Consider the following 26,285-nt stretch of genomic DNA (forward strand, 5'->3'; position numbering starts at 1 on the left):
CCAGTTCAACAAGAAAGTCTAGGGGGGCCACCCGACTAAGCTACCCGTAACGAAGTCCGGCCGTACTCCGAAGCGGACTCAGGGTTTGCGACGGCGGCTAGGCGTGCGAACCACATGCTTTCGCTAAACGTCCCGCGGGGTACAGTACAGAATATAAACACCCGAAGGCAACAGGAAGTAAACACCCGAAGGCAACAGTAAGTAAAGCATGGCATACATGGCATAGGCAAATAAAACCAAGGTTGTGGCCCCCTTTTCAACTGACTTGAGAAAAGGTAATGGGTGAGGGGGGTCCCAATAATCGTCCCCACGTACGGGTAGTGCGCTCAATCTCGGAACAGATAACAAGAACTCGGGTCCTAGGGGACATTAGCGAGTCAAAGTTCCGATGCTTTCGCAAAGGGGCTCACAGATGCCTCTGCTTACAATTTTAGTTGTTAACAATTAAATAGAGCATGTGTATCTCCAACAACTGATATAACATGTGATAACCTCCCAACAACCCAACATATCCCGATAACAGATCGAGATAAACAACAGAGCCTAAACACGCCTACGACTCGCAAGGCTCAAATATCAAGCAACGGCTATGGATAAGTTATGGTGCATATAGGATTATTATGGTAACAAGTGGAATAGGACACGTGACTCGATAAAGAGTCGCAACATAAGGATAGCAGTGCGAGGGAGAGAGCAAAATAGGTGAAGAGAGAGGGCTCGCCTGTGAAAAGCTGCAGAAGCACTTGTCGGAGAACTCGTCGTATCTCACACACCACTTCGTGATCCTATCCGGAAAGAAGCAAATGCTGGACAGACAACGGGTGCAAGTCTTACTACTACGGATAAAGAACCGGCATGAGCAAGATGCAGACATGCATGACATGGCAGATATGATGCGATGCAACTTATCCATATTAATCGGAGTCGGAACCCCGGACAAGCAAATTAGGTTGGAGTTTCATTTCTACCGGCAAATTTAAGGGTGGATAGCATGGCATAGACATGGCAAGGGTGAGCTACTTCCAGTTTAAACGGAGCGGAGAAATCTTAGTCGATGTCCGAAATACTCCGCATATATGTTAGGTGAACATGCACGACTATCAACACGCGACATGATGCGAGGTGCAAACAGATGAATGGATGACATAATCATGTTCCTCATGTTTTTCTGATCAATTTTCATATGGAACACATTTTATTTCGAGTTATAGTTCAAGAGATATGAATTTTGCAAGGTTTATATCATTTGCAACAATTTTCAGAAAACAGAGAACGCTGAGACTTTTTCTCACCCAGGAAGATACGAAGCTGAGAGGCTGACTCACGGGACCAGGCAAGTGACGCGGCCCTTACTGGGATCTGGGCTGCTTCGATGGAGGGGAAATCGGACCAAAGGAAGAAGCGGGCCTTGAGGGAGTGATGGGCTCCAAACAAAGATGGATCATATTGAAGAGAGGAAGGTTATTTCAAAATATCAAAATAATTTAATTCTGAACTTTGAAAATATTTGAAACAAATTTAGAATCAGTTTTTTTCAACATATCTAAAATAATAATATAGTGATTTTGTTGTTGTTGAAAAGAATATAAGGAAGAAGGGGCTTTAATAAAATAATTTTAGAGTTGCAAAACATGCACGGTGAGCGATGCCATGATTATGCACAAAAAGAGAAAAGAACAAACAAATCTAATAGGGGTATTACCCGGGGCCGTTACACTGGTGATGTTGAGGGCGAGCGCCCCAGGAAGAGGGTTCCTGCCAAGGTTATGTGGTATGCTCCTATAATACCACGGCTGAAACGCTTGTTCAGAAATAAAGAGCATGCTAGGTTGTTGCGATGGCACAAAGAAGACCGTAAGAAAGACGTGATGTTGAGGCACCCTGGCTGATGGCTCCCAATGGAGAAAAATCGATAGAGAGTTCCCAAACTTTGCACAGGATGCAAGGAACTTAAGGTTTGGTCTAAGTACGGATGGCATGAATCCTTTTGGAGAGCAGAGCTGCAGCCCATAGCACCTGACATGTGACTCTTTGTATATATAACCTTCCTCCTTGGTTGTGCATGAAGCGGAAGTTCATTATGATGCCGGTGCTCATACAAGGCCCGAAGCAACCCGGGAACGACATTGATGTGTACCGAAGCCATTAGTCGAAGAACTTCTACATCTGTGGTCCCTAGCAGGTGTACGTGTGTGGGACGAGCACAAGCGAGGAGGAATTTGACCTAAGAGTGCTGCTTTCGTAACCATCAATGACTGGCCTGCTCTTGGTAACATTTCGGGACGAGTCAAACAAGGGATACAATGCATGCACGCACTCGTTTACATGAGCTCGAAGGTGATTATTTGGAAAAATGTAAGAAGGTCGTGTACCCGGGGCATCGTCGATTTCTTAGGACTACCCATCCCGTAAGAAAGAAAGGCAAGCATTACAACGGTGAGGCTGATCACCGGAGGAAGCCTCCCCATCGTGATGGTGTTGATATATTTGGTATGGTCAAGGATCTAGATGTAATATTTGGAAAGGGTCCTGGCGGACGGTCTGTTCCGAATGATGCTGTCGGACATGCGCCCATGTGGAAGAAGAAATCTATATTTTGGGATCTACCCTATTGGGAAGTCTTAGAGGTCCGCTCTTCAATCGATGTGATGCACGTGATGAAGAATCTTTGCGTGAACCTGCTAGGCTTTCTGGGCGTGTACGGGAAGACAAAAGATACACCAGAAGCACAGGAGGACCAGCAACGTAGGAAAGACCCCAAAAACTGCATGAGAGAGTTAAAGGACGTCATTACTCCAGCTACGCTCTTACAAAAGCAGAGAAGGAAATATTTTTTGAATGTCTGAGCGAGTATCAAGGTCCCGTCCGGCTTCTCCTCCAATATAAAGGGAATAATAAATATGGAGAAGAAAACATTCCGGAACCCGAAGTCTCATGACTGTCACGTGATAATGACACAGTTGCTTCCGATTGCATTGAGGGGGCTTCTACCGGAAAATGTTCGACTGCCCATTGTGAAGCTATGTGCATTCCTCAATGCAATTTCTCAAAAGGTAATCAATCCAGAAATTCTACCGAGGTTGCAGAATGATGTGGTCCAATGTCTCGTTAGTTTTGAGCTGGTGTTCCCACCATCCTTCTTCAATATTATGACACATCTCCTCGTTCACCTGGTCGATGAGATTTCCATTCTCGGTCCTGTGTTTCTACACAATATGTTCCCCTTCGAGAGGTTCATGGGAGTCTTAAAGAAATATGTTCATAACCGTGCTAGGCCAGAAGGAAGCATCTCCAAGGGCTATGGAACAGAGGAGGTCATTGAATTCTGTGTTGACTTTATTCCCGACCTTAAGTCGATTGGTGTTCCTGAATCGCGGCATGAAGGGAGACTAAGTGGAAAAGGCACGCTAGGAAGGAAATCAATGATATGTAGGGACGGGATTTCTTTGACTCAAGCGCACTACACAGTTCTACAAAGTTCCACCTTGGTGGCTCCGTATATCGGTGACCACAAGAACTTTCTACGCTCCCAGAACCCGGGGAAGTCGAACGATTGGATTAGACGTGAACACATGTCGACTTTCGGAGGTTGGTTGCAAAAACATCTCATGAATAACAAAGATATTGAAGATCGAGCTGTACTTGCTGGCCCGGACACCATCTTCGATCGTAGTGACTTTCCAAGGGTACGAGATAAATGGGAATACATTTTACACGATCGCCCAAGATAAAAAGAGCACCAACCAAAACAGGTGGTGTCCGATTTGATGCAATAATGAATGAAGGCCCAAATGACACATATTATGGTTACATAGAGGATATATGGGAACTTGACTATGGACCTTCTTTTAAGGTCCCTTTGTTTAGGTACAAATGGGTCAACAAAACAGGAGGCGGGGTTCAGGTAGACAAGTTGTATGGAATGACAACAGTGGATCTCAACAATCTTGGGTATAGAGACGAACCATTCGTCCTAGCCAAGGATGTGGCCCAGGTTTTCTATGTGAAGGATATGTCTACCAAACCAAAAAAAGGAAACATAAGGAAACAAATACATCAAACGATGAGCCAAAGCGCCATATAGTTCTTTCTGGAAAAAGAAACCCATTGTGGGAGTGGAGGACAAGACATACATGTCAGAAGATTATAATAAGTTTGATGAAATTCCACCCTTCAGAGTGAACATTGATCCAAGCATCAAGTTAAATGATGAAGATGCTCCATGGTTACGGCCGAAGAAGATTAAATGATGAAGATATTAAAAGTGGCAATCAAATTCCCATTTATTTTTGTGTAATCATTTAACTGTATGTAAGATATTAAAAGTGAAGATGCGCCACGGGAGATTGCCCAACACTGTTAGAGGATATGTAGTCGTTCAGGGGCTTGCAAGAAAAAAATCCAAGGCGCGGTTTCTGAAGATGTCGTAGGGCGTGTGCACCAACGACATCTTCGAGAAACTGCGCCACGGGAGATTTCCCAACCCTTTCCCCAACACTGTTAGAGGAGATGTAGTCGTTCAGGGGCTTGCAGGGAAAAGATTCCAAGGCGCAGTTTCGAAGATGCCGTAGGGCGTGTGCACCAACGACATCTTCGAGAAACTGCGCCACGGAGATTTCCCAACCCTTTCCCCAACACCGTTAGAGGAGATGTAGTCGTTCGGGGGCTTGCGGAGAAAAATTCCAAGGCGCAGCTTCCGAAGATGCCGTAGGGCGTGTGCACCAACGACATCTTCGAGAAACTGCGCCACGGGAGATTTCCCAACCCTTTCCCCAACACTGTTAGAGGAGATGTAGTCGTTCAGGGGCTTGCAGGAAAAAATTCCAAGGAGCAGCTTCCGAAGATGCCGTAGGGCATGTCCACCAACGACATCTTCGAGAAGCTGCGCCACGGGAGATTTCCCAACCCTTCCCTTCATCCATGGGAATGAAACTCTGGTTGGCTTGTTGATCTGCTTGGCAAGGCGTATCGATGCTCCTTTTATAGGCACGACATCTCTTCTACTTTGTCTTGTTCCTTCAACAGGGCGTCGTGCGCTACATGCTTTATCTCATCGAGCAGTGCGTCCACCCATGCGTTCTTATCCTGCCGACATCTTTAGTCCCGGTTGTACCCACCAGCCGGGACTAAAGGTTACCCACACGTCCTTATCCCACCGACAGTTTTGTTAGATGACAAAAAAAGATCTTTCGTCCCGGTTGTACCCACCAGCCGGGACTAAAGGTTACCCACACGTCCTTATCCCACCGACAGTTTTGTTAGATGACAAAAAATGATCTTTAGTCCCGGTTGTACCCACCAGCCGGGACTAATGTTTTCGGCGCCACTGCGTTCCCGCCTATTTTTCTTCCCGCGCTTTCCACTGCTTCCCGCCTCCGTCCTCCCGCAATTTTTTCACTATATATGTAGGCTTGGCCTCCATTTACATATCACATCTAGACTCATATATAGTTGCAAACCTCATCACTCTGTCCCATGGCTTCCATCGTATCTCTAACCCTCCGGGAGGCGGAGGCGCTTTGCGCGTCGAACTACGCCTGCCCGCCGGGCTACCGCGTCCCGACCGGCTGGTTGCTGAGCGTTGGAGGCGTACCAGTCCCTCCTGTCCCTCTAGGTGTGGCGCGCGAGATGGCCATCATGAACCACTACTACTTCGAGCTCACGCCAGAGCAGCGGAGGAATCCCCAGTGGCATCCCGACTACAGCCCGACTTGGGAAAGCTTCTTCATCAATCGGCGTGAGAGGGTGCTTGCCAGGCACGAGGAGGGCGGCCCGCCTCCTTCAAACTTCAACGAGGCCGGCCGTCGGCTGTGGTGGCGCGGCCGGACTCTCCAGGGCGTCATGGCCTACCGTGGCCCCCGCCTGCGCTACCCTCAGTCCCAGCCCACGCGTTCTCTCCCGCCGAGGTTCGACTACCGCGACCCCGATGCCAGCGATGATGATGACGGCGACTACGACGACTACAATGACGAGTACTATAGGGCTAGGCACGAGTATGACTGAATGACTCGAACAGTCGAATCTGGCCATGTATCTTAATTAATTTCAGTTGAGCTCTGTACTTTCATTCCATGTATCTGGCGGGAACTTTTCTCATCATCAGCATCTGCCACAACGACTTTATTGAAAATACAATTAAAAAAGATAAACAACTAGTCTAGTTGATCTACTCGTCGTCAGAGGTTGTCTCGGTCCAAATGTCGTCCCACCGAGGGTCGTTGTCAGCCCAAGTTGTATTCGGGTTGTCGAGCTCGAACACGGCGACGGCCCGACGGTGGCGCCTGTTGGACCTGCGATGTGCCCGGAGGTCAGTGAAGAACGCGTCGGTGTTGTCGACATCGTTGGGGAACTGCGCCCTCCACTGGCGCATCAACTCCTCGTCGTGCTCGGCGATGGCGATCCGGCGCTACACCTGGCGGTGGCTGCGACGGTCCTCGTCATCAACGAGGCACAGCGTCGACGCGAGGAACTCCGCCTCCTCTAGCGATTCGACGTCTTGGAAGTTCATGTCGCGCCGTGGCCGCCGAAATCGCCATGCGGCCGCGTCGTAAGCGCGCGCCGCCAGCTCCGGGGTGTTGTACGTGCCGAGGGTGAGCCAGAAGCCACTGGCGCGCATCTCGGCGTAGAACCTACTGTTCGGACGCGCTCGGACGCCACGGAAGCCGGACGAGCCGCGACAGTGCGGCGGCATCCCGGCGCCGGATGAACGGAGGCGACGGCGATGTGTGGTTCCGCGCGCACGCGGCGCTTTATAGCACAGCGACATGGCAAGTTTGGCGACAGGTGGCGCGGGGAAGCGGCGGGACGTGGCACGTGGAAGCGGAATCTACACGTCGCACGGCGGTGGCGGCGGGGCGAGGCACGTGGAAGCGGCGGCGACACGTGGCACGGGGAAGGGACACGTGGCACGGGGAAGGGACACGTGTGGCACGGCGGCGGCGGTGGCCAGTACACGGCGGTGGCGATGGCGGCGGTGGCCAGTACACGGCGGTGGTGGTGGCGGCGGTGGCCAGTACACGGCGGTGGCGGCACTGGCGAGTACATGGCGGTGGCAGTGGCGGCGGTGCACACGTGTGCGTCGGTGGCCAGTACGTGGCCTTTTTTTGTTTTGAAATAAGGCGGGAACAAATTTTTTTAAAAAAATTGGCCTTTGGTCCCGGTTTGTATTACAAACCGGGACTAAAGGCCTATTTTGCGCGCGCAGCGAAAATCGCAGCAAAATAGGCCTTTAGTCCCGGTTTGTATTACAAACCGGGACCAAAGGGGGGCCTTTGGTCCCGGTTTGTAATATGAACCGGGACCAAAGGGGGGGCACTATAACTGCTCGTCTCCTTCCTCGCGCAAATCAATCGTGCGAGGAGGAGAACCACAGCGCCGCCAGGCTGCCCGATTCACCGCCCGCGCTTGCCGCCGCCCACCGTGCCGCCGCCCACCTTGCCGCCGCCACCGCCCACCGCGCCGCCACCACCACCTCCTTTCGCCGCCGCATCGCAGCCCCCTCTCCCTCCGCGCGCGCGCCCGGCCACCCGCAACCGCGCGCCTCTCGGCCGCCCTGCCGCGCCGGCCGACGTCACCGCTGAACGCCACCCCGCCGCCCGCCGACCGTCGTCGCCGACCGCCGCCACGCCCACCGCCGGTGAGGCCCTCCTCTCTCTCTCTCCTCCGGCCGGCCAACCGGCGGCCGGCTATGCCACATTCATCTTTTTGTTAGTTAGGCTAAGTTCATCTTTTTTTTGTTTTCTTATTTTTTTGTTAGATTAATTAGTTATTTACAAAAGTAGTTAGTAATATTTATATGTTAGAAATAGTTAGAAAAATAGTTAGATTTAAATTAGTGTAGTTAGAAAAAAAGTTACAAAATAGTTAGATTAATTTGTGTCGGCGCCGCCCCCCGCGCGCGCCGACGACCTAGACCGTGGCGGTGCCGAGTCCGTGGCGGTGCTGCCGCGACATAGAGTTAGGGTCGCGGAATAGAGAGAAGAGCGAGCGAGGAGGAGTGTCGAGTCTGTCGCGGAATAGATTAACTCTTGCCGGCGCCCCCCAAATGGAGGATGTTGTGTCGGCGCCCCCTTACGCGGTAGTGCCGGCGCTCTTGCCGGCGCCCCCCAAATAGGTGATGTTGTGTCGGCGCCCCCTTACGCGTTAGTGCCGGCGCTCTTGCCGGCGCCCCCCAAATAGAGGATGTTGTGCCGGCGCCCCCTTACGCGGTTGTGCCGGCGCCCCCTTACGCGGTAGTGCCGAGACTAAAGGTAGTTTCCCTATAACAGTTACCCCTTCGTCTCTACGGAGATCAATCCCGCGGAGACGAAGCGCAGATAACAGTTAACCCTAGTGAAGTTACCCCTTAGTAAAGTTATTTTATTTAGCACAATATTATGATTTTTTTATTTATGTTGGTACATATATATATGATTTTGTTTCGTAGCTACGATGCCGCGACAGCCGCCGCGTCGTGGTAGGACTATTCTGGAGGAGATGCAGCAGATGGGGGAGGTCCGGGACTGGGCTCCGCCGGGGTGGCACTGGGAGGTCTTAGCTTCCGGGACGCGCACCTTGGTGCGGAATCCGGGTCCCGTCGTCGACCCGGATATTCTGTGGTGGAGGTCTTATGGGCCACGATCGTTTCAGAGGGAGCCGGCCCCGCCGGAGGAGGTAGCTCAGCGCATTGCAGCGGAGGACGAGCACGTTCGCCGTTACATGTATGCGTTAGACACCATGTATAGGACCGGATGGTCAGTTATGAAGGGATCTCATGTTAGCTATGCTCCCGTTGTTGTTCCGTGGCTTTGGGGGTTCACCCAGCGCGGCTCAGGACCCGGTCGGCGCGTTATAGGACCCGGTCGACGTGGTTCAGAGGTTGTAGTACGTAGTGATTGATGTATTAGGGTTAAATAAACATGAACCCGATCTATGTATGCATGTAACTGCACTATCTGCTTTCAGCACTATATTATCGATCCTTACTTAAGAACTACATATGTAACTCCATTTTCAGTTTTCTGCATTATCCTTAATTTGATCATATGATGGTTCCTATATATAGCTTGCAAGTCGTTGTAGAAAGCATGGTGGGACAGAGAGATGAAACTCAAGAAAATTTCATGGCTAACCTCATAGCCAACGGTACTCTGGATGATCGCGACGGCGACGTTATTCCAGATGATGACGGTGATGATGTCACCGCAACTTTTTTGAATGACTCCGGTGAGGGAGCGGAGAATATTGAGGAAGAAGATCCTAATGGCGAGGAAGAAGATCATCATAATGGCTCCAGAACCATAGTTACCCAGGTATATAAATTAATTAAGCCGCTGTTGATCGACTAGATGCATTAACTAATTAAATTGTACTAACTATGAATTATTTCTTTTTTAGCCCTCCGGATCGAGCACTTCTTCTGTAAAGTCGAAGAAGCGAGGCCCGGCCAAAAAGTTGGACGCCGGTGTTAGGCACGACATCACCCATATCCGTAATGATGGTAAACCGATTGCTCCAGAGAAAGGTGCAAAGTCATTTATAGCTCAATGCGGAGTGCTTGTTAGGGACCACGTCCCAATCACCGTTCGAGAATGGAACAAGCCGAAGGGACTAGTGCTGTCTGCAGAGGAAGAAGCTCAAGGTCTTTATATCGATGATGTAGCCAAAGACAGCATTCTGACCAAGCTCATGGCACATTTCAACATAGTACCTCCAGAGGGGGATGCCGCTGAAAAGGCAAAGATGGAGCAGGCCCTCCGCAACTTTGCCAAGAAGAAGATGGTGTTGCGGTCAAAACCCACCGGTGAGCAGCGACGGGCAACACAGTAGAGCCGGGAACAACTTAGGGCTTCGGTTGGCCCTGGTCCCTCCGAGCGACGGCCCGCAAAGCTTTCTGGTCACACGTCCGATGCTGAATGCAAGGGCGTGCCACCTGACCTATACCCGGTCGGGAAGGTGATGGAGATGCCTCGCTTAGTTTCTGCATGGCATACACGTAAACATTAAATACGAGCCTCGATCGGCTCTCAGGTTATCCTGTGAATCGGCTCATGGGAGCCGATCCACCCATGATTCGTACGAGGTGCACGAATATATGGTGGTCCTGCTTGATCAAGATACAACGGATAAGATCTACGACGATTTGGGGTTTTCACCGCATAATCGGAACATCCTACTCAGGATTGGGCCTCGCGGCCACGCACGGTGATCGTAAGCCGATCCTAGACAAGGCCTAAAAACCAACACGAGGTTGATTCCCGGAACGTCCTGTCTAGGACTTGCGAACGACACCCTACGTGCCGCCGGATCCTCCAGCCCCTTATAAGGCCTAACTATTGCAGATATTAAACTAATCCTTGAAGAATCAAGGAGCAACCGTAACGGATCGAATCTACTATACTATGATCAAGCGCGGTGCCGCCCCTACACCTAAGATAGGCGTAAGGGCGGCGAGATATGCTAGGGGTTGCACTACGCAAGCATATGATACGAAGAACTATGCTAACCCTAACACATCTATGATAACTACGTTGCTCGCCATCAAAAAGGCTTCAGTACGAGCAACGCATGAACAACGTGGAGCTTGTGCTGCCTAGATCGCAAGATGCGATCTAGGCAGCATGTCGCTTACCGGTAGAAACCCTCGAGACGAAGGAGTTGGCGATGCGCCGAGATTGATTTGTGTTGGTTGAACGTTGGTTGTTGTTTATTCCATAAACCCTAGATACATATTTATAGTCCGTAGACTCTCTAATCGTGGGAAAAGTCCCAACCGGGCACGGGCCCAACTCTAACTAAATCGACACGTATCCTACTATGTTACAGATACAAGGGCAAACGAACCCAACTTGCTATTCAAGGCCGATTCACGTATATTCTTCTATATATAATCTTCAAGTCCATCTTGATCGCGACCCACCTCTGACTCGGTCAAATTCTGTGATAACACATGCCCCCCTGGTTTTGGAAATGACATTTCCAAAATCATTACGCTTTCCTTTCGTCGGGTCATGTCGTGGCAGAGCAGAACCGTCGCAGCAGTTTTCATCATGACGCCTTGCCTTCTCAACTTCTCTGCACGATTCGACAGTCCTGGCACCACCCCCTCGGAAATCACCACAGCATTAAATCTCCTCGCCCCTTTTACTTTTAACCGCGCAAAGCGGTTTACTTCTTCATCCTCCAGCTCCGCGATGAGCCGTCGGCAAACAAAAAACCCTCTTCAGCCCCCATGGATTCCTCTTCCTCCTCCAGCCTGTCCTTCCAGTCCTCCTCCTCCAGCGAGCTCGAGCAGGAGGTCGATCTGACGGCCATCTACGAGGCCCGCGCCCCAGAGTATTGGGACGCGCGGGACTGGGACTTCTCCATCGAACTGGAAGATGACGAACCTCTCACTGATGGGGAGGAGGATCTCCAGTTCCTCGTCGACGGTGAATTGGTACCGGCGAGTGATGACGACCTCTTCCCATGGGAGGCAGTCCTCTCCTTCGACGAGGAGGAAGAAGAGGCGGAGGAGTCGGAGGACGACTCCTCCTCTGCGGGATACCCGCCAGCCAAGCGCTTCCGTGGCTGGGCCGGGTCGGATGACGATGATGACGACGAGGAGGATGAAGCCCCTGCCGGCGACTTCATCAGCAGCGACGAGGAGCCTGCTGGTAGTAGCGCCGCCGACAGCTTCGATGATGGCGACGAGGGCAGCGACGGCCCTTAGATTAGGGAGTAGCATAGGGCTAGTAGTAGTGGTGGTGCATTAGGCATCGGATGATCTTTTGAGAGCCACCGGCTCTTTCTTGTAAAGAATCCCTCTTCGATCAATGAAAATCGTCCTTCTGCTGCGATTCTCCATTTGTTCAATTTCAAATCTTCCGACTGCCAAAACAAGTTAATGCACTAAGAACCGATAACAACGTATCGGCTTTTCTCCCTCGCATGCTAATAAGGCCGAACTTAAATCACAAATCGGACAGATATCCAGGCAAACACTCCTCGAACTGTAACTTGATATCTGACCACAACCTTTGCAATCTCTAAAGTCAATGTCTGTGCATCGGCTCCGTCAAAAGAAAATTTTCCTACTGGCCAGTTTCATGTACTAGCCTCCACATTTACTATCCATCAATTCTTCACTGATGATCCTGAGATCTGGTGGATAAAACAAAGTCTCCCGGAACGCCTCTGAATTCCTCCAACCAGACCCGATAGTCTTCCTCAAACACTCATCATTTTGTGAAGAAGGTTGTAATGAAGGTTTAGCCGATGGTACCCCAATTGGCTCCTAAATAGAGCATCCAACAGGCCTGCTGCCCCCCGAGCCTTACTTGAGGCGAGTTCGTCAGAAAAGGATGCACCAAAGTCGATTACCTTCCTTCCTTCGAAAGTCGATATACCTCCTCTGACTTCGACGACCATTAGTTTATCCAATGCTCGAGGACTGTCGGCAACGCGTCAGTCCCTGACGATGATCTGCAAGAAAACCCCGGGACTGTTGCTGAATCAGCTTAGGTGCTGAGACTGGCACTCCTGTAATCACAGCACCACTCTTCAGGGCAATTGCGATGTAGAACCAGCCGACTCCGACCAAATTGGGTTTCCAGGGCCAAGAACTTTCGGGATGAGTTGCCATTGGCCTCCCAGTTATAACGCAGGACCAGCCGATTTTGACCAAATCGGCGCAAAGATTTTTTAGGGCGAGCTGCCCCCCGAGCCTTAATCAAGGCGAGAATACCGGCGAGGATGTATAGGCCATTGATCGCCGAACGTCGATGTCGCAGAGGAACACCAAACCGAAAACCATCTTGGCGAAAAAGTGAGCCTTGAGCCCATAGCCGATGAGGTCTTGGTCTTGTGTAACTGTACTATAGTCGATGGCCGCGCATCGGCTTTATATCATGAATTTTTTTTTTACGGGCCGATATTTTATCGGCCCCAATATGTATGGTACTGCGCATATATCGCACATGTTTCATCTGGACATGTTCTCCTGATTAGGTGCCCCCCGAGCCGAATCTGTCAGGGGACGGCAGATATCGGCTCTGTAACTTGTACGTCAGCTCCTGATAGGACCAAGGACGAACACACTCAGAACATGTGGTGAGGTGATTTTGGCCGATTGCTGGAATCGGCCTCCATATCGACTGAAGCGCTGACTGAAGGTTCCGTAATGCTCCTTCATAAATTTTTGGGGCCGATCACACGGATCAGCCTCGCCATGTCTGCTCATCGCTTTGCTTCAGCTACGCGGTCGGGCTGGTGGATAAAACCAGCCCAACCTCTGACTTGATGCGCCTGCTATAGTCCACCTTGAGTGCGTCGTAGAATCGTGGAGCACTAAGCTCCGTCGGAAGGACGAGCACCATGTTTGTACCAGCCGATGCTTCTCCGTCGGCTTTCCTTTGCTTGGGACGCCACTCCATTTTTCGTGGTCGACCCTCTTCGTCCAGGGTTCGCTGAACTTTTGCAGCCAGATCAGGTCGCGCCTTCCTTAGCGTATGCAAATATAACCTTTCGGCTTCCTCCAGGTCGCGCAATCGCTGAACCCTGCGCTTCTGGGAACGGCTGAGTCCGTCAGGGCACCACCTTGGACGGTGGTACCTGTCTTCTTCTTCCTCATCTTCTGAATCCTCAAGATCTGCCCAACGAGGTGACTCAGCGCGTTTGCTTTGTGGCGGGAGAGGCCCTAGGCGTTCGAACACAGACACGTTGGCTGCCTCCTCCTTCTTCTGGTTGCATTCTGGGCAGTTGCCGATTGTGGGCAATCGGCTCATTCCTGAATCCCAGCAGTGTCTGAAGAAGGGGCAGTCCCAGTGCCTGTCGTTGTCGTCTTGCTCCCTTGATTTTCTTACGGCACGGCGCTCGTGCTCCTCCTCATCGCGATCATGCCGACGATATCTTCTGGCTTCTCTAGCCAGACGATCTCTTTCATTATTATAGCTGGACCGTCGGCGTTGGTCGTACTGACTTACATATTTGTTGAGGAGGTGATCAGAGAGGGGTCGCTGATATCTTATGTTCTTCACTTCTCCCTCTGTAACGTAGCGCTTGCCATCATGACGGAGCCGATCGCGTGGAGCGGCCTCCCCTGTGTCCTTGCTATGAGAGCTGCTGCCCTCATCTCCATCTTTGCCAGAGTGGTTCCCAGGCCCTACCATGTTAATGCTGACTGAGGGTCCCAGCTGGCAATCTTCAGGGTAAGTGCATCCCACCATGTTGATGGCGGGGAAGGGGTGAGTGTCGATCTTCATGGCGTACTGGTTGAAAATCAGCCGTCCTTGTTCTATCGCCATTTGGATCTGCTGACGCCACACCCTGCAGTCGTTGGTGGCATGGGAGAGCGAATTATGCCATTTGCAGTATGGCTTTCCATTCAGCTCCTGTACCGTGGGGAATTTGAGACCCTCAGGTATCTTCAATCGCTTCTCCTTGAGTAACAGGTCGAAGATTTGTTCAGTCTCGGTCACGTCGAAATCAAACCCCGGGGCAGGCCTGGTGGCTTTACCCATTTGCAGGACACGGGGGTTGCCCCCCGAGTCCATTCAGCCACTGCTACCTCTTGATCTCCCGCAGAAACCACGTCTTCCTCTGCATCGACCAGGACCACTGCACGCTTGAATTTGTCCTGTGCACAGTCCGGGTGGCGCTTGTTCATATGCTTGGCGGTTCTCGAACCATGTGCGCCGGCGAAGGATATTCTGCTTGGGAGGCCATGTCCTTGATTTGTGAGGCAAGGCCCGCTGCTGCCAACTCGACCGCTTCCTTTTCAGTCACACGAACCGAATAACATCGGTTCCTCAGATTTCTGAAGCACTGGATGTACTCTGCCACGGTTTCTCCACGCTTCTGACGTACTTGTGCTAGATCGGCTAGGCCAGACTCGGCAGCGTCTGAGTGATACTGCATGTGGAACTGTTCTTCCAACTGCTTCCAAGTCTGGATCGAGTTCGGTGGCAACGAGGTGTACCACCCGAAAGCCGATCCCGTGAGGGACTGTGAGAAGTACCTCACGCGTAGTGGATCCGACACTGAAGCCGTTCCAAGCTGCGCCAAGTATCGGCTTACATGCTCGATGGAGCTAGAGCCATCCGTTCCACTGAATTTGGAGAAATCAGGGAGCCGATACTTAGGTGGTAGCGGGACCAATTCGTAGTCGTCGGGATACGGCTTGGAATAGCCGATCGTCCTTCTTTTCGGCACCATGCCGAACTGGTCCCTCAAGATCGTGCTGATCTGATCCACGGTGCTGGCTGTAGGAGTCGAACTCTGAAGATTTGCCGGGGTGGCGTACTTAGCCAGCCACGCTTGTTTTTCCAATTCTGAGCCAACTGCGGGAGCTGCGCTCTGGAGGTTCGTCGGGGTGGCGTATTTTGTTAGCCATGTCTGCTTCTCACGCTCTGTCGCTGACGTTCCTCCTGTCTTCCCGGAAGCCCCTGATGTCGCGGCCTGGTTTGTGGGAGCCCAGTTACCGCAATCTGGCACATACGTGCACATGTACCCGTGAGGGATCTCCTTGGGTGCCTCCTGCAAGAACTGGCAGTCGCTAGGATCACCGCCGATCTTGTATACGACGAATGCCGGTGAGGCCGGCACCTCTGGTGCTGCCAACGCGAATGGCAGCGGTGGACGGGACTGGAGTGGCAACTCCCCTTGATGGGTCCCGAGGGCTGGTCCTGACGGCGAGTATTGATGCCTCATGATCTCCTGGATCACGCGAAGAGCGATACGCTCCAACGTGTTTACCAGGTTTTCAGAGTGGCGGTGCATCGAGTGCCCCACCAAGTAGTTGATCTCCTGCCGCAGGGACCTGGTGCGCTCTTCTGACGGGGCAGAGAGGTCTATCCCATCTAGTGCACCGTTAGGCGAGAACCCCTTCCATCTGATGCCATGGGAACGGGTCCTGTGGAAAGAGCCGATGAGGTCGGCTTCGAGGAGTGTTTTGATCTCGTCATGCTTCTTCTTGAGCTCCTCGGTTAAGTCATCGTACGTGACTGGCGTGCCGTCCGCCATCTCAGATGTAGATGGCGATGTGGTTGATGTAGAAGCGTGTCCCACCGGGCGTGCCAGAATGTGTTGCGGTCAAAACCCACCGGTGAGCAGCGACGGGCAACACAGTAGAGCCGGGAACAACTTAGGGCTTCGGTTGGCCCTGGTCCCTCCGAGCGACGGCCCGCAAAGCTTTCTGGTCACACGTCCGATGCTGAATGCAAGGGCGTGCCACCTGACCTATACACTGGTCGGGAAGGTGATGGAGATGCCTCGCTTAGTTTCTGCATGGCATACACGTAAACATTAAATACGAGCCTCGATCGGCTCTCAGGTTATCCTGTGAATCGGCTCATGGGAGCCGATCCACCCATGATTCGTACGAGGTGCACGAATATATGGTGGTCCTGCTTGATCAAGATACAACGGATAAGATCTACGACGATTTGGGGTTTTCACCGCATAATCGGAACATCCTACTCGAGGATTGGGCCTCGCGGCCACGCACGGTGATCGTAAGCCGATCCTAGACAAGGCCTAAAAACCAACACGAGGTTGATTCCCGGAACGTCCTGTCTAGGACTTGCGAACGACACCCTACGTGCCGCTGGATCCTCCAGCCCCTTATAAGGCCTAACTATTGCAGATATTAAACTAATCCTTGAAGAATCAAGGAGCAACCGTAACGGATCGAATCTACTATACTATGATCAAGCGGGGTGCCGCCCCTACACCTAAGATAGGCGTAAGGGCGGCGAGATATGCTAGGGGTTGCACTACGCAAGCATATGATACGAAGAACTATGCTAACCCTAACACATCTATGATAACTACGTTGCTCGCCATCAAAAAGGCTTCGATACGAGCAACGCATGAACAACGTGGAGCTTGTGCTTGCCTAGATCGCAAGATGCGATCTAGACAGCATGTCGCTTACCGGTAGAAACCCTCGAGACGAAGGAGTTGGCGATGCGCCGAGATTGATTTGTGTTGGTTGAACGTTGGTTGTTGTTTATTCCATAAACCCTAGATACATATTTATAGTCCGTAGACTCTCTAATCGTGGGAAAAGTCCCAACCGGGCACGGGCCCAACTCTAACTAAATCGACACGTATCCTACTATGTTACAGATACAAGGGCAAACGAACCCAACTTGCTATTCAAGGCCGATTCACGTATATTCTTCTATATATAATCTTCAAGTCCATCTTGATCGCGGCCCACCTCTGACTCGGTCAAATTCTGGTGATAACAGATGGCCGAACTATTCAAGAACCACAAGAAAAGATTGCGCGGCTTTATCAAGAAAGACAAGACTCCGGACAGTGAGAAGGTAAAAGATCACTGGGACGAATTCGTGAAGTACAACACGGAGTCAGAAGAATTTAAGAAAAGGTTGGAAACAAATAAGGCAAATGCTGCGTTGAAGCTATCACCAAATTCTGGGTCCAGGTGGATACAGGGCTAACAGTCCTAAGTGGGAGGCAGCTGAGGCGGAACTGACCAGGAAAGGGATCAGATTAGGGACACACGGTTGGATCGAACGGTGCAAGGAGTGGTTCTACGGGATTGGGGGAACGTTGCATCCAAGAAACGAGGAAGTGCATCTATAAGAAAGCTCATCGAAGGTTCCCATTGAAGCCCTGGAACAAGCACATAGGGACGTGGAGGAGGGGAGGTTCCAGCCCGACAGAGAGAACGATGAGCTGACACGCGCCCTTCGGAACAAAGAACACGGCGGACGAACACGAGGCACAGAAGGCTCCGTTCCGTGGAAGTATGGCTTTCTGCGGAAAGAAAGAGATTTCACGATAAAAGCCATGAGAGGAGAAAGGCAAGGGAAACGGACCGCATAGCGTCCTTAGAGGAGGGTTTTAGCACCATGAAAGCCCAATTAACCATGGTAACCCAAGTACTTACATCCCAGATGGCTCAGGGGCAGGCTGTAGATCCTGCATTGCTCGATGCTATCGTCCCGCTACAATCTCAACAACACCGGAAAAGCAGCGTGGCTTCCACTCAGCAGGTGGATAATGATGATGATGACCAGGTGGTCGAGCCTCCTCGCTACCCCCTCATGGATGATCTCACTGAGAGCCGTCCTTGTGAGCTGCATGTTAAAGTTTTCAACCTATCCTTCAAGGCGGCGGTCGGCATCCTCTTACCTACAAGGTCTTACCATTGCCGTCCGGTCCAAGACGACTTTGCTGTTGTGATGGTGGATGAAGTGTTGAGAGAATATGAGGGGTTGGTGCTTGAGCACCCTGCAGGTGAAGATGGGGAAAGCAAAGAACTGGGAGAAGCCCGTAGAACCACCGTGCAATGGCAGGAGGAGAACATTGTGTTTCCAGGTGAGAAGCCACCAAGCAGGCCACCTCGTCCGCCTCCTCCGCCACCTGCGCAGTCTCCTCCGCGTGATGATTCTCCTCTGCGCGATGATGATTCCCCTGTGCATGAGCAGTCTCCTCCGCGTGAGAATACTCTGCCGCCTCCTCCTCCTCGTCGTCAGGAGACTCCGCCGCCTCCACCTAAGCAAAAGAGGAAGCTAACTGCGGCACCTCCTACAGCTCCGAAGAGATCATCAAGTCCGATGAGGGCACAGACTCCAGAGTTGTTACCACATGAAGCGGATCGAAGAGCAAAAGGTGTTTCTTGCGCCGAAGAAGATGTTCATTCCACCGCATACGGTGAAGCACTTTGCCGAGACGAGAATGAAGAGACCTGAGCTGAGAGCTGATTATGACCGCTCTCTTGGACAGTCCTCTAGAGCGAGCAAAGAAGCGAAAAAAGTCGCCCAACTTGGACAGCAGGACAAACAATCCATGCCCCACTTCGTCGTGCAGTCCTATGATGATCCAGAGACGGCATCGATGATCGAACGGGAGGCTAGAGCTCAGGGAGCATCAGTTGAGTACGAAGATTACTATCCAACGGCTGAAGTCGTAAACAAGTATAGATACGGACATGATCTCGTCAAACCTGGCGAGCTCGCGCGTCTAGTGATCGCTACCTCACGGTGTATCTTAGAGATGAGCATTACTTCCGGGGGCGGGAGGAGATAAACCTTGAGTTCGAAGAACTGTTTCAGTTATTCAATCAAGACGCCCTCGACAAAGCTTTCATCAGTTGCTACTTCCTGTAAGTGATTTATTTATGTAATTAAGTCTGTAGCTCAGTGCTCATTCATTTGCACTAACAATTATCCTCACTATATTCTTTGTGTACGCTATATATTTAATTATGCAGAATGAAGAAGCTCGAATGCAAAAGAGGCAAGCTCCTACCGATGGGGTTCATAGACCCAGACACAGTTCATGAAGTTACGGTTCAAGACTTCGCCAAGGACACAGAGGACAACATGGTAATGTTTTTAGTGAAGCAAGCAAACAAAGAGGATATATTCTTTCCCTACAACTTCAAGTGAGTGTTATATATAACATACATTATGCTTGTGCACCTGCCACTTTATTCTCGTAATCATTGAGCTATGCTTGTGCAGATTCCACTTTATTCTCCTAATCATTGATCTTCACAAAGGAGTCGTAAATGTCATGGACTCGAAACGGAAAGAACATGCGGAATGGGCGGACATGGCTTCCATCCTCCAGAGGTAATTTCAATCAATTTCGTCTTCATCTGTTCTAATTCGACGATATCATCAACTAATCAATATCATTTACTCATTATTTTTTGCCGGGCAGGGCTTGAAAACGGTTCATCACTATTGTTCCGGGTAAATGGAAACCGGAGCTTACATTTCAAGATTACCCTGTAAGTAGTACTATATATATAGCTATGTCCGTGAAACTCTATATATGATATTTACTTTCAATACGATGCTTGATTATTAGTTTGATCGAACTATTTTTTCGTAAAGTGTATGAGGCAGGAACCCGGAAATAACTTATGTGGATACTACGTCTGCACCTTCATTCGTGACATGGACTGTCCCAAGGGTGGGGATGCCCGTATACACCAAACTCGTGTACGATAACAAATTTTCACAATTAATCTTAATTAGTACCATCTATTGTATTGAGTTCCATTCATATATATATATATATATATATATATATATATATATATATATACTGATCTCCTTTTTTAAATATATAGATGATACGCCTGCGGGACACTCTCATAACGGAGGATCAAATACGAGCAATTCAAGAGGAAATCGCGGGATTCTTTCTTACCGAGGTCATTACCCCAGGTGGAGAGCACTATGCGAAGGTCGTATCAATATGTTGAGCAACTTCGTAGAAGCTAATAGATTTAGTAAAGAGATCCGACTCTATATTGTAAATATGCATGCATTACGTGTACTCTTGACGATGTCTATATATATTCACAACGATATTTTGTGGTTTCTTGAATGATACATATGCATTGCTGAAACTCTGCCGCGGCAGAGAAACGCCCTGTTTCTCTGCCGCGGCAGAGAAACGCTGCTACAGCCTAAACCTGTGCCGCGGCAGAGAAATAGCAATTCTCTGCCGCGGCAGAGAACCACAGGCCCGGTTCGTATCACAAACCGGGACCAAAGGCCATCCACCGCGAGCTCCCTGGCTGCACCACGTGGCGCCGCCTTTAGGCCCAGTGCAACTTTGAACCGGGACTAAAGGGGGGACCCTTTAGTCCCGCCTAATTGGTCCCGGTTTGGAAACCGGGACTGAAGGCCCAAATGGACCGGGTCTATAGCCCCTTTTCCACTAGTGATGGATGCACTACCGACCTAGCTAATATTTGATTTCCAGGCTTGAAAAACTTCTCATACAGTGTGTTCTACCGTGGACAATAAAATTCATCGGAAGATGATCTAGTTTTTGAAAAGGAGAAAAAATATTTGCCTCTCTATCGATTGATACGTATAGCCATATATATTTTTAAAGCTAGACAAGTCCATCAAATGTAACCGTACACAATAAGGGAAAAAACAAGCCCGAAGTCTCATGCTCACTACCACTAACCATATGATAAAAGGAAAAAAACATAAATAAATGCACAACTTCAAGGCAAAGACTTCAAGAAAAAATTGTCAGATGTGTACAGATGATAAGAGTCCAACGGTAGGTTAATCTTAGAACTTTTGTCCCCAAAACCAAGTTTCAAGCCGTCACCATTAACAAGGTCTCGATGTGGCGTGTGCGATCGAAACTACTTCTATCATCAGCACTTGTTTTAAACAGAAGGCATAAATACCCAGCTTTAAATTAATAAAATCATACGGTCACAAATACAAGGATGCTAATAACGGCTTGCAACACCACGCATGCCACAAGCACACACAGATATGAAACAAACCCATCTTGAAACATGCGAAGATCTTCTCGCCCGATGCTTAAATGGAAGCAAACAACAACAGTTGATCAGCCAGTCGACCTTGATCACAACACCACATGATCAGCACCAGGAATGCTCCGGCAAAGCACCAGCCTCCTCCATCACCGAAGAGGACCCCTACCCTCTCGCCCTGGATCGAAGGGCGTCGCACCGTCAGACGAGGAGCTGTTCACCCTTGAACAAGGAGAGTTGCTGACCAAGACACAATCACATGAGGCAACATCCCGCAGTCATTCTCTCATCGACGAGCACACAACTGAAGCTAACAACTTCGACAAGGATAACCGAGACGAAAAAGGAAAGCTTGGGGGAAGCCACTGATCACGGAGAGACGAGCGAAATACCAAAAATAGTACCTTCACACACACACCCACACACCCACACACACGCACGCACGCGCACGCATGCGCGCGCACACACACACACAAATACCCTTAGCCTTGACTTGCTTTTATTTAGTTTACATAAGTTGTTTAATTTACTTTATTTACTTCTTACTTGTATTTCCTATTACTAATATGAAATCTTATGCTTGACAACTACACGGTGGAGTTGGGGACACAAGGCAAGAACTTTACTGTGTAGCTTGTTAGAAGATGAAAGAAAGAAGACAGCTTCTAAGCCAATTTTCCGAGAGTTCGATATAAACCCTCGATTCACCCTTGTGAGGAAAATACGCTTGCTACAATACTCTGCACTTGGAGTCCGAACGAATTGGTCCACACAGATTGTTGTCCATCACCCGCTCCTCACGATCCACATCGTCAAAGAAAATAGCCACCACCACCGCAACACCACTTGCTGGAGATCCATATGTGTAGTCCGCCTTTTGGGGCCGTCGCCCCATCATCCACGGTCTCGCACCCCGCGTAGTAGCACACACCACATGTCAACACCCGGATTTTTAATTCCAGATGCCTATTATGCCGTACATCGCAAAATCCCAGGAATATTGTTTTGCGAGACATAATAGATTGATATCACAGAACATCATTCATTAGAAAGCATAATTGTCTTACATCAAAGGATCACATGATCTAGTCTTAATACAACCATTGATCTAAGGATCAAATACATAACACATAGCGGAAGATACGTAGTAGGGGTCCATCTGTTTCACAGGCAACGCTTGACGTCAGGAAGTAGTCCTAGTTATCATAGACGTTCTGCTGTCCATCTTCCAGGTACTAGTTCTCCTCTTCATAGTCTGGCCATTTGAATAGCCAGGGACAAAGCCGCGAGTACTTTTAAAGTACTCGCAAACTATCACTAATAGAAGTACTAATAGCTCTAATCATGGTTCTAAGCTTCTAGGTTCATTTGCACAAAGCCAATTTTATTTCATAAACACTTTATAGAAAAGACTCATTATTGAACTAAAATACTCAAGTGGAAACATTAGTTTCATTCCCACAACTCCGTTGCGATTCAAGTCAAAGTCACAAGTCACCCGTCACATTTTGAAAAGTTCTGATGACGGAACAGTATGGTCTTTCCAACTGTCCATGACCGCGGACGCGGCTATTCGAATAGTTTTACACTCTGCAGAGGTCGCACACTTTTGCCACAATAATTGCAATAATCCGTCAGGGGTAACTGGCCCTGATTTATCACACTCAGTGTGCGGACTACCAATCATAACCTTTCAATTACATACCCTAGTACAGGCACCTCTATGACACTTGTTCAGTGGGAACCCATACTAAAATACATAAGTTTCTAGTTAATCCCTACCCAGATTCAGGTATTGTGGGGTACTTAAAAATTGGAATGGTATCGCATCCGAACCCAACCATCAGTTTTTGTCAAATTCACCTTGTCACTTCAAAGTCACATTCACCTTCAAAACTTTCAATAGAATGACTCATCATTCTAAGGTTTTCAAAGTCATTTGCTTCACAAGTTCCCATCTAGAGTATTCAATTTTAGTTTAGCACTAGCAACTAATCATGAGGGGTGCTAACTACATTTTTGCTCTCTAGGCTAAGTTTGACTCTCTTGTGGTACTCTATACTTAGACACAAATTAATTACAACAAGTAAACCTTGGTAAAACAAAGTAAAGTTAAATCAAGATAAAACTTGGGTTTGGATGAATAAGACTTTAAATGCCAATACTAGTGCCATAGTATCTTGCACTAGTAACTTGGCAATAGTAGAGCTTGCATTAGGGTAGCTTGTCTTGGTTGGTGTACTGATCAAAGTGTTCCTCTTCTTCTTCGTAGAAGACCTCCTCCTCCTCGTAGCCTTTGGTACTAGCGTCTATAAACGGATACTAGGTAACAAACACCAATCAATACTTAAGGGGGCTACTTAGGCTTAATGGCTCACTCAAGATGATCTATCATCATCACAATCATCACTCAACCTCATACTAGGGTTTTCTATTTAGTTTGAGAAAATAATTTCCTCTCATTGAAAAACCAATACTAATATTTAATTTCCTCAAATGATAAAGTATGAGATCATGTTGACTAAAGTCACCACTTCACATTTATTCATTTGGGAAGACGATTTACATGAGATACTTCATCTCATACAATTTAAATACTACTTTGGAATGATTTAATATCTCAAGTAATAACATATGGGGTCATGATACGTCCATTTTGCATCACTATTTTATATCATAATTTACTATTATTCATTGATATATTTCGTATTTAGATATGATACTTATGTTATTTCACCTATTTTGCATGTTTCATGATTATTGGAGAATTACTCACCGGAGTCAGGATTCTGCTAGAAAAAGCACCGTCAGGATACAATATTTCTGAAGATCAACAATTGATGGAAAATATACCGAAGCTCTTATTTTTCCAGAAGACGGAGCCAGCCAAAAGGGGAGGCCGAGGAGGGCCGCCATGGGCCCTCCCCATAGGCCGGCGCGGCCACCAGGCCAGGCGCGCCGCCACGTGGGGAGGGGGCCCACGACCCCCCTCGGCCATCTCCCTTTCGCGTACTTCATCTACCCGAAAACCTAAGGTGCAGAGGAGGATCGAGAGGAGACACAGCCGCCTCTGCGGGGCGGAAAAACACCAGAGAGAAAAGAGCTCTCCGGCAGGCTGAAATCTGCCGGGAAAATTCCCTCCCGGAGGGGGAAATCGTCGCCATCGTCACCGCCATCGAGCTGGACTTCATTGGGATCATCATCATCATCATCTCCACCATCGACACCGTCATCTCCACCGCTGCACCTCGTCTCCGCTGTAACATCTAGGGTTGAATCTTGATTATTTCATAGGGGAAACTCTCCCGGTGTTGATTACTCCTTGTTATTGATGCTATTGAGTGAAACCGTTGAACCAAGGTTTATGTTCAGATTGTTATTCATCATCATATCACCTCTCGATCATGTTCCATATGATGTCTTCCGAGTAGTTCGTTTAGTTCTTGAGGACATGGGTGAAGTCTAAATGTTAGTAGTGAACTATGTTGAGTAATATTTAATGGTTTGATATTTAAGTTGTGGTGTTATTCTTCTAGTGGTGTCATGTGAACGTCGACTACATGATACTTCAACTTTATGGGCCTAGTGTAATGTCCCAGGTTTAGAGGCGATCGAGGGGTAGAATTTAGAAAGGGATGTGCATTGCATCGTAAATTCCGGGGAAATTTCGTGCTTTTTAAACAAAACTGCATCGAAGGGGGACAAGTTTCTCTCTCGACACCTTACAGGGTTAGGGTTTCGAGAGTGCGACAAACTTGATTCTCACCTAACTAGATTAGGGTTTTGAAAAGAGAGGAGAGTCATTGCATCACAATCTTAAGTTGCATGATTGAATTCAAACCAAAGTTGACATTTGAATTTCAAATTCAAACATTAAAATAATACACTATATTTCAATTGTGAGGAAACTCATTAAGTAATAACAAATAATGAACACTATGAATAATGCAAACTGTAAGAATAGCTCAATAGAGAAAACTTTGAGCTTTATTGATATACACACATAATACATTGTCAATTACAATACCCATAATTGGAAAATGGGAATATACAACACTTTACAAGAATTGGACAAAAATAGAAAAAGAAAAGAAAAGGAAATTACAACTCAATGATCTATCCTAAATCTACAACCTAATCTTCACTTGATCTTGAAATTGATGATCTTCATGTCCATGTGCTACTCAAATTGATCCCTGCACACTAAAACAAGGAAAACAAGTTATGCCAAGTAGCATAGCCACTTGGCAGGTTAGAACTCAAATGAAAATTTGAAATAAGCAGATATGACCAAAGTGGCCGAGCTGATCCATTCCACAGCCAAGTCCCAAGCCAGATGCAAAGCATCAGGATACACACACAGACTGCTCACAAGGCTGTGTGCATGAAGTACACACACACAGTGAGTCACCAAAGTGAAATGGTGGAGCTGTCGACCAGGGAAGCAAGGAGGGCCAAGTATAAAAGCTTTTCCCAGCCCAAAACCCTAGCCATTAGCTTAATCCATCGACAGGCAGCAGGGTAAGCCATCAGAGACCAAGAACAACTCAAGAACACCAAGAACAGGTGAACAGCTAGTGCTGTTTCACTTATTCCGCAATCACCAGAAAACAAACCAAGACATCAAGCTTGCAAGGAGGAGCAGGGCAAGCCAAGAATCAACCAGCAGCTGAACCTCTACACCAACACTCAATTTCTAGGAGCTGGAGTGAGGTATACACAAAGAACACGAGCAAACACGAGGCTTTGCTCATCAATAAGCATACACATGCATCACAGAGGCAAGGAGGGTATGAAACCCTGGATGTATCATCACTTGGTTGCAAAACCATTTGGTGCCAGCAAATTAAGCAAGGGCTAGTAGGAAAACAAACCAGGGAACACTTGGTCGTGTCAACACAGTGACACAACCAGAGAAATCCATCATGGATTTGATCCTAAATAGCCATCCAAACTCACCTAGCACTAACTGATTCACTAACCATCGGACGAGTAGACAAATCCATGTCTATTTTGTTTTCAACGACAAAGGCTA

Source organism: Lolium rigidum, chromosome 1 (genome assembly GCF_022539505.1).
Source record: "Lolium rigidum isolate FL_2022 chromosome 1, APGP_CSIRO_Lrig_0.1, whole genome shotgun sequence".
NCBI lineage: Eukaryota > Viridiplantae > Streptophyta > Magnoliopsida > Poales > Poaceae > Lolium > Lolium rigidum.